Genomic DNA, 15,379 nt, shown 5'->3' with positions numbered 1-15,379 from the left:
TTACTCCTCACCCAAGCCTCCCATAAAGAACCAGCTTTAAAGTACAGCATCCAAATTGAGTTTTAGACCGCATGTTTCATTCCAAGCTGATAAGTTTCTCAAACCTAGACCACCTTCTTGCTTAGTGGTAGAGATGTTAAACCAAGCCACTTTTGCCCCTTTTGCTGTTTGAGCTGATCCATGCCAGAAAAACGCACTACAAAAAGTATTTATACGTCGAATGACCTGCTTTGGGAGAAAAAAGGCCGAACTCCAAAAACCAATGATCCCAAGAATGACAGAAGATAGAAGTGTAAACCTTCCCACTAAGCTTAAGTGACGATGAGTCCAACTATTAAGCTTCTTTCTAATTTGTGCTAGTAAGATATAATCTAGTGATGTCGATTTTAATATATATTTGAATGATTGAGAGAGAACCTTTCGAGTTGCTAGGAGAGTTTGTATACTCTTTGCTCATGAGTGTGTCCGGATTTAGGAATCTTTCTAGAAGTTAACTTTCTCGAATAAAAAACAAATACTAAAAAGGATGTAAAGAATTAACAGATAATAACGATGTGCTCCTCCTACATGTACCCCGGTTAGTTAATTTGTTCTCAAATCCGTTTTTTCATAACATAATATTCCAAATATTTTAAAGTCTAATATAAAACCTCAACATATATTTTAGGGATATTGGCGAGGAATGCCATTATTCTCCAAAATCTTGTCTAAAATGCCAGTTTCATTTTGTCTTATACGAAATGCCACTTTTACACATGAAGAAGAGATGTAATATGACCAAATTAGCCCTACCCTATTATCTGATAATCTGGTCGGTGGACCAAATACATAACCAAAGGTATATGTCCAGCCAATGTCAATTTTGTCTTCTTCATGGTGGACACGTTTAACTCATCCTCTCTATTGCAGGTCCGATCCCGGGTTGGCTCCGGTGGACCAAATCGAGAATCAAAGGTACATGTCCACCATTTGTTTTTCATGTTGTAGTGTTTTTTATGTCATTCATTGTCAATCTTGTCTTCTTCATGGTGGACAAGTTTCAATCATCCTCTCTATTACAGGTCCGATCACGTGTTGTCTTCGGTGGACCAAACGGAGAATCAAAGGTACATGTCCACCACTCTTTCATGTTTTTATGTTTTTATGCAATCCATTGTCAATCTTATCTTCTTCATAATTGTTTTATGATGGACAACTTTAACTCATCCTCTCCATTGCAGGCCCGATCCCGGTTTGCCTTCGGTGGACCAACTCGAAAATCAAAGGTAGATGTCCACCATTTGTTTTTCATGTTGTGATGTTTTTTATGTCATTCATTGTCAATCTTGTCTTCTTCATGGTGGACAAGTTTACTAATTATTTAAATCGAAAATCGCTTATTAAATTGAAACCATGAGTGAGGGCAAAATGGTATTTCGTTGAACAGCTTGTGATAGACAGAAAAAGATTTCGACGAAACTGACATTGGAGAGGAAGAATATTACTATTTATAGCAGGGAAGACAACTAACCTTCAAGTAAACTATATATGTATGCATTGTATGTTTGATTAAAAGACTTTGTCGACTTCATCTAACAACTTAACGTTAATGACAATGATGCATACAGATTTAAGTTTTGAATCTTTGGTCCGTAAATTTTTTCGCTATCCGAGGTGAACCGTTGACAAATACCACGTTTGAAGCGTAAATTTCTTCTTTGAAATGAAGTTGAATTTGTGATTTTGAGTTTCACTTTTCAATCCCCACTAGACCACCATCCATTTAGTTCTTTTTCTTTTCTTTTAATTTTTTCTTTTGTTAAAACGTTTCATCCATTTAGTTAATAATTTAATATGACATTTGTTATTATTACACAGCTCTAGTGAGACCTTTTTCCCAGTAATAACATTTTTGCACCAGTTTTGTTAAAGTAATCTTGAAATTTGAAGGTATTTACAACCAATACCATTATCATTAAAACATTTTTTTTTAAAAAATTAAAAGATAAAATCGAAATATGCATAAATAAAGTATGTACATTAAATATCCTCCTATCAATCAAGTAAAATGTTCCTAAATTATCTCCACCTCCGAGCCTAATTTTCTGCAAAACTAAACAAATTTTTTGACATTCCAATATAGGAAAATCTATATTCAATTACTTCAAAATTTTTAGTTTTGTCTAAAATTTTAATGTTATTATCTATATAGCTAATTAATTTTTATAAAAGGTTTAAAATATATTATTTAATAAACTTTACTAAATTTAAATTATTATGGGACGGGTTATGATCGATATTTTTATAAATTTAAAATGTCAATAATCTATCGCTACGATGATCGGTTTTATATACTAAAAAGTAATAAATTTCTATAGATATTATTTATATAGAAAATATCAGCCTGCAGTGTACCGTTAAAAGGCGGTCCTCACAACTAAGTCTATCGGGATTACAGATTTTAGCAAGGTACGTCTGCTGTTGGTGGATTGTCCCGAAAACTACAAATATATGATTAAAATAAATATATTATATATAAGTAATATTTTTACATAGTTATGTATATATAATACGTGAAATATGTGATAATGTGAGGAAATTTCATGTATACCAATTAAGATATTTACAAAATATCAATATTATAAGTTATTTTAAAATTTCTTTTTTTTCTTTGCCACTAAATTTTTAAAAAATAATTAATATACAATTTAGGTCGGGGACATGTTTAGGCATAAGTTTAACGACTGCGGTTTTAGCGGGTTGACCCGCTGCGGTCCAACAAAAAAGAAATGTGAACCAACCTGTTTGACACCTCTATATACATAATTATTATAAACAAAGAGGTACAACTTAATAATATAAAAAGATATTAATACTATAAATTAATTTATAACAAAAATCAATTATTGTGTTGTATACCGCATATTAAATCATAGAATTAACAATCAAAATATAACTATACAATTTTAAACATCAAATAAAACGTATAAAATTAATTAAAAATTACAACTTGAAATTTAATGATTTTAGCGAAAAAAATAATCCCGCGGTGTGCGGAAGTTAAAATCTAGTGTTTGGTTCAAAATTATAGTCAAAACATGTATCAATAATGTAAGTTCGTTTAGTAAAACATCTGTTAGTTGTTTTCGTAAGTATATTTAAAGACAGCTGTAAAGAAGAAAAAGCAATTCAGAAAAAGACCACGCTATTGCGTAATATATGGAATGCATAGTTGTGTAATGATACTCATGGTGCTCCATGGCAACGGCTAACTTCCCGACACAGACGCTCCTATTTTTCGCACGTGCAAAAGTCGGAGCCTACCATTGTCTTTCTCATATTTTGCTGCTCCATGCATTCATCGATCTCTCTTTACTAGGGGCACACTCTAAAGTCTAAAGTGCTTTTACTGAAAATAAATAGTAATCAGATTATTGTCAAAAAAAAAATAGTAATCAGATTATACTTTAAACGTTTTTACATTCTCTCGTAGTATTCTTTTGTGGAATCTAGTTATTTTTTCTTTAAAAACAAAACATTCAATTCATTTTCACTTATTTATATATGTATCGTGTTGGTGGTATGGATGAATGGTATGCTATGAAAGGAAAAGCATGTAACACAGGTCATGTCTGTTCAATGTATGATATCTCTTTTAGCAACACTTTTCTTCAATCCTATCGGAATTGCTATTACTTTTTTTGGTGACATTTATTTTCTTAAACTGTTTAGGAAAATTTTTAATTGCTATTACTTTTATGGTTTTTTTGGTGTCAATATCTTCTAAAATGTAGGTTGGATATTTTTATTTTTTTGGATATTTGTAGTATATAGTAGTTGATATCGTCGCCCTGATCATCATCATCAGTCATAATTAAAGATTGTCTTAAAGCAGCTTATTTAAAACAATCTCGTACCTACAAAAACGCATTAAGTTATTATTACCGAGATTTATGAAATATAGCATTAAGTCATTCTTTCATCAACCGCTTATTCGCCTTCGAAGAAAATTGATATTCCATTTATGAAAATATAACATTAATTGATTTTGTATCATATACAATTTTCCTTTGGTGGATATCTCTAATGTAGATCCGGTATTAACAAATCTGAAGTTACTCATTTACATTACCCTCCTCCAGCTTGGTTGAGCAAACTCAAGAACTTCTGATTAATTTGTAACAAGAAACATTTAAATAGATTAACACTTGGGAAAAATTGATGTATTACTATTGGATTTTGGGTTAATAGGGAAAATGGTTCCAAAAGTTCAGCTGATTTGATCTTGCGAAAAACAGTCAGGATAGACTGCAACTGTGGAACATCATCTGTAAGCCATGCACTTCATACCACCATAATGGTCATAACCTGGGCGGAGGTACGTTGAGTGTTGTGGGTGCAATTGACACCAATACAATTTTAAAATTATTTTAATTTACATCAAAAGTTTAGATATATATCTGTTTGAACCCGACCAATTGTGAGTTTGAATCCATTTTGAACCCATCAAACAATTTAATTAAATGGAATGTTCAGATGGGTTAAATTAAAAACAGTTTAATTAAATGGATGATGGGTTAACAAATGAAATTGTTTTTTTACTTAAATGGATGTTCCACAAAGAGTATACTCATAAAATGTACTTAATAAATTTTGAAAATGCTGTTTTAGACTCCGATAAGGTCAAAATGTGAAGAATTGTGTCCATACGAGTTTGAGTTCATCTCAAAAGATTCGTTTCAATGATTTATTTTTCTACTCACAAATGCAACAAAACTGCGAAGATTAAAATACGTAGAATCTTCAATGTAATCAATATCGTCATCATCATCATCACAGCACCTATTATACAATTTGGGTGCTCTTTGAAATACTTAGAAAAAACACCTATTATACAATTTGGGTGCTCTCTAAAATACTTAGAAAATGGTATCGCACCTATTACACATATTGGGTGCTCCTTAAAATACTTAGAAAACAGTGCAAGAAGATAAGTCAGGGTAATAGTAAATCCAATTTTGACCACCGATCGTCTAACCTTCTTCCTCACTGTTGTTGTCTCCGTTGTTACTGTTGTTACCATTAATTCTAGACTGCCTAGCATGTATCTCATGAGAAAGAATCATGAAAAACCTAGATACATAGTACATGAGTGATGCTTGGAGGTCACTCAACACATAAAAAATAGCAAGTGTCAGTGGTATAGGCGACATATTCCAATCTGACAACTCGGATGAAGGAGATGAAAAGTTGAAAACAACTCTGGACGGAGGCACTAGATAGCCTGAATCCATCAGTGAAGCATAATAATCTTGTGCATCTAAAATAACCAAAATAAAAAACTAATATCATTATCAACACATGCGCATAAATACATTACAAGTTGCACTCAAGTATGTAAAACACTTACATCCTTGTATACACTAGAGAGAGTAGGATGAGAGTTAAATAAATCAAGGCTCCCACTTCAAACAAAATTAGCTTTATATCCAGATGTATAGTCTAGTAGACTTTAAAACAAAACAATGCAAATCAAATTTACATATATACCACGGCCAAGTAATAACGGCCACATTGTGAACATGCCAACTCAAATACTTCAAGAATATGAAGAGGCTGATGTTAGAATTCCTTACATCCACAAAAAGGACAAGATGATATATTCATTGGTAGAAAAAGAGAAAAAATAAGAATGACAATAAACAGAGGAGAACAAAAAAAGGAAATCAAATAAACCAAAGAGTGTAACAGCCTATGGGAAAACTGTCAAAAAGCATCAACTTACATATTTTAGACAAAAAAATTATGAACTATCAAAATGTCATTTAAATTCTAAAGTTTTGTTTGACTTTCAAATATAATAGTAAAGGTTTGTTGACCTGGATATTTCAGACATGCTTCGTTATAAAAAAAAAACCATTGTGCTACCATGACTTTTCAATATTATGGCAAAAAAAAACGTATATATACATAATTAATTAAAATTAAAACTTAAAGAATATTAAAGGTTTAAATACAATAGTTACGATAAATTACAAAAATTTGAATTAAATATAAAACTAAAACAAATATAAAATATAAGAATTATTATTAAATAAAAAGTTAAGTGATATTATCCTACCAATAAACAAAATACTAAGTTAGATTACATTTGGTAAATGCCAAATATATATGTTATTGTTTCGAATGATTAATTTTTATATCTAATAATAATTTTGTATTCAATAGTAATTTTTCTTTAATTTTGTTGATAATTATTATTCTATTTAATTATAGTTTTTAATTTCATATTTATTTTAGTTTAGTTTTTAATCATAATTTTTGTATTTAAAATATTTGTTTTAGCTGTATATTTAATAATATTTTTTTATTTTAGCTCATAATTTTGTACTTAATAGTATTTGTTTTAGTTGTTTATATAATAACTATTTAGTATTAAAAGAATCAAATAAACTGTTAAGATTTTCTTATAGTTTTTAATTTTTAAACAATTGTGTATATATTTTATAGGTTTTGTTTGCTACAGTATTGAGATGTTACCTTGCGCAACGGTCCAATACATCTCTCTAATCACAATATGACAGAATACATCTTTTAGCAATACAAATCTTTGTGTATATATGATAGCTAGGGTACATTCCTAGTGAAATGCATGCGCAATGTCACACAGCTCTCACTAGGTTTCAGATAGGTACATAAGAGTATCACAGACTAAAGGGGTATTACATACACAAGCAGCTGCCAATCCATAAACAAAACTTAAGAAGGGGTTAAAGAGAGTGAAAAAAACAACTTCCCTGCTGCATATATTCTCACTAAAAGGAAAAAGATAGTGTCAAGATGTCGTCTGGTCCGACATTGTAATGTGCAAGTGACCTGTTGTCCTTTAACAACCCAAATTTTCCACTTAACTTCTGTTTGCTTGGTGGAATTAGGGTCTCCCCAGCTATTTTCTTCTTCAAAGTTGCCACGGTTTGCGATAGCGACTCCACTACGATGTCTTTGACATATACGTTTTCAACAAAAACCATAACTGTAGAAAAACCCTGCAAACGTACGTATGTTACTGCTAATCAGACACAAGTCAATTAAGTCGATCGGAAGGATTAAAAAAAAAAAAAAAAAAAATGCAAGAGTCGGGAGAAAAAAATCACCGGATGTCGTGCAAGAAATTGGTCTTCTGGAACAAGGACTGACTCTGGTAGAGGTAGTGGTGGAAGAGGAGTCATTCCGGCTATACGTGAGGCATGTTGCACCATCTTGATTAAAAGGGGCGGATTCTCAATGTAAGGCTCCTCCATTGAAGGGGGTGGAAGCTGAACGTAAGGCTGAAGAAGAGCAAGCTGATATCGCAGTGACGGCATACGAGGCGGCAGTTTTTTTAGTTGAAAATACATTCTTCGTCAGCCAGGGGAGAAAAACCACCCAGATAAGCATGCATACCCAATTCCTCGAGACGAGGAAGAAGACGGAAAAAATCCCCAATAACATAGGGCATAGCAGGCAGGTCGTCGTTCTCTACGGATGGCTTTACTATACACGCATGCGAAACAACCTGCAGATCGAAATAATTAAACAAGCGATGACTTGGCTTCAAAAATTCAAACAGAGGGTTCTTCGTCGTCGTATCCTCCTCCATTCTCTTGTTCAAATCCAAGTAAAAACGATACCATACCGAATTACAAACTGCGCAGTGAGGTGAATAATATCAAGCTCCTTCTGAGTGACCCCTTCAGGGAGTCTATACGTTACCCCTTTAAGGAGTCTAAACGAGGTGGACTCCTGACTAGAGTAGGAGGACCCTTAAGAAGATCGGATGGTCCACACTCAGTCTCAGACTCAGGTTGAGTATCCTGAGCTCCTCCATCCTCCTGAGGACGGTATTCTCCATCCTCCGGATCTAGAGGAATCTCCATAATTGAGGCATCTGCCGCCGGATCTTGTTTTGAATCATTCTGCGACATTTTTGTTTTCTACAATTCAGAACCAAAAACACACTAAAATCAGATTCTAAGAAAAACATGAATTATCAAATCTTAAGAACAAAAAACAAACTATCAAATCTAACGGTTCAGGCGCAAGTACGTACTGAGAGATAAGAAAAAAAATATCCACATGGAAAAAGAAAAGAAAAATATTTTCAAGGAACAGCCCTTACCTCAGCAACTCGACAAGGAACAGCCCCGCCGCGAGAAAACAGCCTTAACTTGACGCACACGATTTCAAAACCTAAAGCTTAGAGCACACGATTCCAAAACCTAAGGCTTAGAGAAACCCTCCTTTTATATTTACGAACGAAACTCGTGTTCTTCTTCCGGTTTCCAATGGACCATTTACTAATTGGGCTTATATTTTCGATCCATAAAAATGTGTTAGACCACCGACTGAACTTGATAGAAAAAATAAAGCAAACATTTTTTTTCTTTACATGCAACCCCGCAAAGGAGATATATGATTCAAATAATGGCCACTTCTAATTAATCTTGGACACCATTAAAGCTGGCTGCTGGTACTAGCGATTATCAGTCTTTATAATGAAACTTCACGCATGCATGGGTCTACTCTACTTTTTGAAACGCTTCTCTCGCCATAATATTGCCCACATACAACAACCCCCTCACCTATCAACGCATTTGCTAATAAACCATCGCCAATCTGAAAGCCTTGTGTGATTCGAAATGATTGAAACTATTTCTAATACAATTTTTCATAGCCGTCTAACAACAACAACAACAACAAATTAGATTTTTCATGCCATTAATAAATAATAAGGGACTTTTCATGTTTAGACACAAAAGATCTAACATACATACATTCACTGCCAACTGAGAAATTTCACCTTCACTTAATGTATTTGGAAGACTTTAGTAATTTGTTTTAATTATTTTAAAAGATTTAAGTGAGATTTTAAAGATACCAGATGAATACCCGCGCTATGCGCGGGCTTATGGCTTATCGTTTTTTAAACAATTTTTACTACTAATTTGTTTTTTAATGTAGAGTTTATCTACTTTTTAACTGTTGAATCTTGAAAAATATAATTTTGATTTTGGTTTTTTTAATACTTCAAATAGGTTTTTTTATTTTGCAATTGAATTATTAGTGTAGAAACTAGGTTTCCACAATGAATTTGTTTAAGGGGGGAAACAAATTCAATAGAGTTATCTCTCTAGAAAGTAGATTTAAGCCTTAGAATAAAGAAGTAGAACTCAAAAGAATTAGGGTTTATTGCTAAGAACAAGAGGAGAACTCGATTATTGTATTCGATTTTGGATGCCTTACAATGGAGAAGTCTCCCCTTCTTTATACATGTTCTTAGATTGCATAATATATTAACTTTCCTTATCGGACGAAGTGAGATATGGAAAACTGCCTTATTGCTTGAGTCGGCCGCCGTGCCGAAGTAGAGGTCGGTTTCTTCTTCTTCAAGGCTACGCTTTGTCCGAACTCACTTCTTGTTGACCTAATCAAGCCCTTAACCGGTTTCCCGGTTAACTAATCAATTAGTATTTCTGGTTTAGCTCGGTATGTCGGGGGTGCTGAATCCCGCACCAACAATTAGATACATGCATGGACAACTTTGTTTTGAGAGCTTAAACATTTTATAATTCTTGTTTAAAAAAATTTCCAAATTAAAGCTTGATCTAAGGATGCATATTTTGTAATAAAGAGTTTTTTTAGCTTCTCAGTTATATATTATGAAATACTAACATTTTAATTTATCAAGATTGCAGTTTGGTCAACTCTTTAATATATATAATTAAGATAGACAACTTCCTTTCATGTTAGCTCTTCAATCTCTTGAATATAACTGTAGAATTTTTATATATATAAGAATTTTATTCATTTTTTTTTTGACAACTTCTAAATATTAGAATATGAAAACCCCTTCTTCTTTGTCTCTGTATTTTGCTAAACCAACATTTTACAATCTTATTCAATTATCTTCCATTTGATAGTGAACAAAACACCAATCTTCTTCAAAAACATGTTTTTTTAGGGACAAACTTTCATAAATTTCTTTAAAATATTAACAAATATCTCTAACACTGGTGCAATTCTTCAAACTATTAACAAAATTGTAACTCCTAAACCATATATCCATAGATTCATGGTTTACGCCGAGAAGAAGAAGTGGCTCTTTGATTCAATCCCAATTTCTTTTTTTGTCTTTTGGTGATGCATCTACTTTTTTGGAACATGTTATAAACCTTTCTAAATTTCTTATGTAAATATTGAAACTGTTTTGTGATATAAAAAAGAATAAAATACATGAGTATGTATCTTTGCTTTTAATGAGGATAGACATGTGGCACTCTCTCCACTGCTGATGTGTCACTCAGATGGAGAAAGTTGGCCATCTTTCATAATATAGATTTAGTAGAATTCTTAGATTTTTTTTTATTTTAAATACAAACATATATATATATATATATAGTGATTTAATATTAGAAAAACCTTGGGTAGATACTATAAATCTACAACTATTTAAATCCGGTCTTACAAAATCCTGTATATATTGTGATTAATCTGGTCTTATAAATCTACAACTACACTCACTTTGACTTTCAGCGTTATAGACACAATTGAACTCGACTAGCTAGGAGCTTTATCTACAGAGTGACAACTACGGAGCTTATCCAGCGTTAAATAAATTATAACATAGTCTCTAAACATAAATGTTAATTAGATCATAGAAACAGCGTCACACTTAGTGTGGTTAAAATTTCCATTAATTTATGATTAACTGTTATGAGCATATTAGAGAAAATTGTAAAGAAAAAAAGTCATAAACACGAGTAATATATTTTTGGGGTCCAAAAAAAAAAAAAAATCATAACAAGAGCAAAGTGAGACCATGTAACGTAATATATGTGGACGCCAAACGCGTAGTTTGCTAATGATGTTCTATGCGCTCCATGGCAACGGGAGTAACTTAACTTCCCCCGACATACACGTACACGCTACTATTTTTCGCACGTGCCAAAGTCGGAGCCTACCATTGTTTTGGGTTAAATTCTTAGAACCTCTCTACTCTTCATAAATAATTCTGAACACTCTCCTTTAATCTGCTATACTCATTTACTCTTAATGACATTTCCAATCCCCAAACTTACCCTTACCAAACCAATTTAAAGTTTTAAACCAAATCACCAAACCGAATTTTAGTTGAACTGATTAATTAAAAAAAAAACAAATTCGACCAATGAGAAGGGAAATCTTCACCCAATCAAAGAATTCCACTTTACCCATCATCATCATCAAAAAAAAAAAAATCAAGCACCCATCCCACTTTCTTCTTCTTCACGTGATGTTCACCTTGTCCATGACAAATTCAGCCGTTTTCCCACCATTGAAATCGATGCTTTAATCTACAAATTAGATCTACTTATAACGTCTTAATCCATTAAATCATTTAGAAATTTCGGTGTTTTATTTAAAATTCTCAGATTTCAATTAGATTAGATATTGGTATTATGAATTAATGGAAATTGGGTGGGTAACATGTTCTCTGGGTTGATTAAGACACTTTAATGGACAATAGTAGTTGATTCCTAGTGAATTATGGTAGACTAGTGTTTTTGGTCCGTGAATCAATTTACAGATTAAGTATAACTAGAAAAACTGAGTATAACGATTACAAGTGGTATAACCGTATAAATGGTACAACTATTCTTAAGAAAAGGACAATTTGTACAACTGGTATTTCTTTTACAAGTCATTATATGCTAGTTTAATTTTCATTTTTATTTTTCAGGAAAAACGTAGATTTTATTTAATCTTTGATTCTATTCGTTTTGTACCACTTAGTACAACTGATAATTGTAATGGTACAACTATGACCAGTTTAACAAATCTTCATATGCAATTTTGCAAATTGAAATTAGTTAGAAATTTATAAATTTTTATATGCACTTAATAAATATAACCATTTAACAAATCTGTTTTAAATTACATTAGTTACACAAAATTTATACAATAGTCTTCATCAATTACACCTTTGTACAAGAAAGAACTTATATTTTTAAGATGACTTTCTTATTGTTATCCCCATTACATTGTAAAACACAAAATAAAACTCTTTTGACAAATATTTTTGCATAAAAACATGGGAAATGTTCCTATAATAATTATAATTTTGGGTCCAACTAAAAATGTTTTGTTTAAATCTAAGTGTAACTGATTATACAACAAAATCTCAAAAAGTATAACTATGTATATGTCTGTACAACTTGAAAACTAGGAACAATTGTGTGTTTTTTACGGCATCACATGTCATGTTTGGCGGCGCCATATGTACTTTATGACGGCACCATATAACCCATGTTTTCCCACATATTTCGAGAATTTTCTCTAAAAATAAAAATAAAAATCACTTTTTCAGTTTTAATTCTCCCTCCAACTAATCTTTATTTACCCACTTATTAGGTTTTGATAATTTGAGATTCGATTTCAGATCTATGATTTTAGATTCAATATTATATTTTTTTTTGTCAAACCAATATTCGATAATTATATGTTCGATTTAGTATATGAGAATTTGAACCCATTTGAGATTTTGGTTTAAGTTTGTACAACTGATGGCACAACTAGTACAACTAGTACAACTGGTACAACTAAGATACTAAGTTGTTCCATGTTTTACGTAGTTGTACCAAGTTTTCTGAAGTTGTACTTTTTAATTTTTAAAACTTCTAAGTTACAAAATCAGCATAGCTATATCAAGTTATACATAGTTGCACACAATTAAGAGATATATCGTTGAATCCCCATTATCTTAGCTTTGTTTCTTCAAAATCAATGGAATTCGGTGATTACTCTTCTTTTTCATCAATTATATCGCATCTAAACGAATGTGGTCCCCAAGTTTGCTCAGATTTTTTGTACAAACCTATAAACCAATTGATTATCTCATAAATCCTGCAATATAGACTAATAGATTCTTAGTTGTACACAATTTTGAGAACAAAAAATTTCAAAACTCAATTGAAAAGAAGAAACTAATATGAAGTTATAGAAATTTGGAGTTCTGCGTAACTATTACCAGGAACGAGGAAGAAAATGATTTGGGTTTTATATTGTGTGAAAGAGGACAATTTCCAGAAAATTCAGAAAAGAAAAAAAACTGTTAATCGTTTGAGATAGATTCAACCCAAACACAATGAATTTGGGTAATTGAAGATCCGATTAGATTGGTTGGGTCGTAAATCCTAGAAATTCTTAGAGGTTAGGAAGTCTTTCTCTTATTTTCTGACTTAAAATAAATCGAAACAAAATTAGATTTTAGAAGAAGAGTATTTCAGAATTATTTGTGGAGAGTAGAGAGTCCATGAGACTTTGACCATTGTCTTTCTCTAGTCTAGCTACTTATATTTTGGAGAGTGCAATGGCCTCTTTGTGGTGGAATTCAGGAGAACACTCAAGGAAAATTCACTAGCAGAGTTGGGATAAACTATGTTTATCCATAGACCTAGGAGGTTTGGGTTTCTGTGATATTCAGTCCTTCAATCAAGCCTTATTAGCAAAACAAGCTTGGAGACTTCTCCAATCTACAAACTGTCTTTTGTCAAGACTTATGCAAAGTATATACTATGAAGATGGTATTTTCCTTGAAGCCTCGATTAGCCAAAGACCATCCTTTGCATGGCGAAGTATTCTTTTTGGCAGAGATCTGTTGAAGAAAGTTTTGATAAAAATAGTTGGACATGGAAAATTGATGTTTGTCTGAATCAAAAAATGGCTTGATGATACACAGAGTTTTAAACCCTATTTTCCTACTGCAAGTGCACAGCAAAGAAGTAGTACTTAGGGGTCGAATCCCACGAAGACCAAGTTTTACTCTATGGTTCTATTGGTTCAATTTCAAGCTAAGACAATTCAAAGTTGGGTTTGTTTGGTAACAGTAACGCGATTAAAACGGTATAAAAAGGCAATAAGCAAAACACTAGATCAGGGGTAATTCTCGGGAATTTCAGAGATAGCAACTAAACAACTATTCAGGGCATAGATTAAGTACCAGTCTAGAACTCAAACATAAATATAAACTGATCCACTGTCGTGGTATCAATAACTCTATCTGATCGATTCTGTGCGGAAACGCGGAGCACGTGCTCAGACATCCGGAGCACATGCTCGGCGGTCCATAAACCCTAAACTGTCGTTTGAGCCCAGAATCGCAGACAAGCATTAAAGAACAGGAATGATAAGTTCACAAATCACCTACACATCAACTTTCGCAGGTCTAGGATAATTTGCCCACTAATGTCTTTTCTAGCAACCTATTACACTTTTGATGAATAGATAAACCTAGAATCATAGATTGGGTGATCAAATCAACCTAAGCATTAAGTCTAACAATAGTGAAGACAATCGATTATATAAAGCCCTATTTGTGTTCTGTTGCTAACCCATGAAACCCCTTTTGAAACCCCTAATCTAGCAAAGAAAACTACTCAGACATAGAGAAATGAATCATAGCAAAAGATGAGAAATTCAATGACATAAAAATAAAAAGGGTTCAGAGAATGCTTCACAAGGTAGCCGCTCTTCTTCCTCTCACAAAAACGTCGCTCAAAAACCAAAAGAAAAGGTATATTTTCTCTCCTAAAAACCCTAGGTTAAATAGCATACAAGTAGAGAAAAATAAGGAAAGATTCCAAATTCAAATCTCCCTATTAAAAAGCGATCTCAGCCCTCTTTCTCTCACAAAGGATCGCCTAAAATAAGGGGAATTAGGCAGGGAATCGGCGCCTAGATGCTTGCCACGTGTCGTCATGAAACCGTAGAGTTGGGAGCATGTGCTCGGAAATCGGGAGCATGTGCTCCTGGGTCTAAAATCAGCTTTTCTGCTCCAATTCAACTCTTTTCTGCTCCGATTGCTCCTGCTGTTCCAATCCTTGCTTTTAGCTTCCTAGCCTCTTATTATAACCTGAAAAGGACTCAAACAACTACAAAACTATCAAATAAACAGGGTCAAAGTGAGTCAAAACCGTAACATATCAACTCCCCATGACTTAGAACTTTGTTTGTCCTCAAACAACCTTGAACCAAGCGCCAAGAGAGCCAAGGGTGGAACTCGCAAAAATCTCAGGAACCGTGAGTAGACCATGACCTGCAGACCACATGTGTTAGAACAAGCTATACCAAAAACTTCTCCAGCAAACATCTCCAAAACCAGAACCATAATTGGCAATCAAACCCAGAAAAAGATCACTTTCCAGACAAAGACTCTTTACATTGAATTAAAATTGGCGTGAGCTTCTCATTAAGGGCATTAAGCTAGTGAAATCGAGGCTTGGTAGATAAAAGGCTGTTTTAATGGTGGAGCTATAGAGTGTTTAGGGGTTACCATTACTTCGAAAGAGATGCAGGATATCACACAAAATGGTAAGGGAGAGTG

The sequence above is a fragment of the Camelina sativa genome, chromosome 3 (assembly GCF_000633955.1).
Source record: "Camelina sativa cultivar DH55 chromosome 3, Cs, whole genome shotgun sequence".
NCBI lineage: Eukaryota > Viridiplantae > Streptophyta > Magnoliopsida > Brassicales > Brassicaceae > Camelina > Camelina sativa.
Note: the sequence above shows the minus strand (reverse complement) of the source record.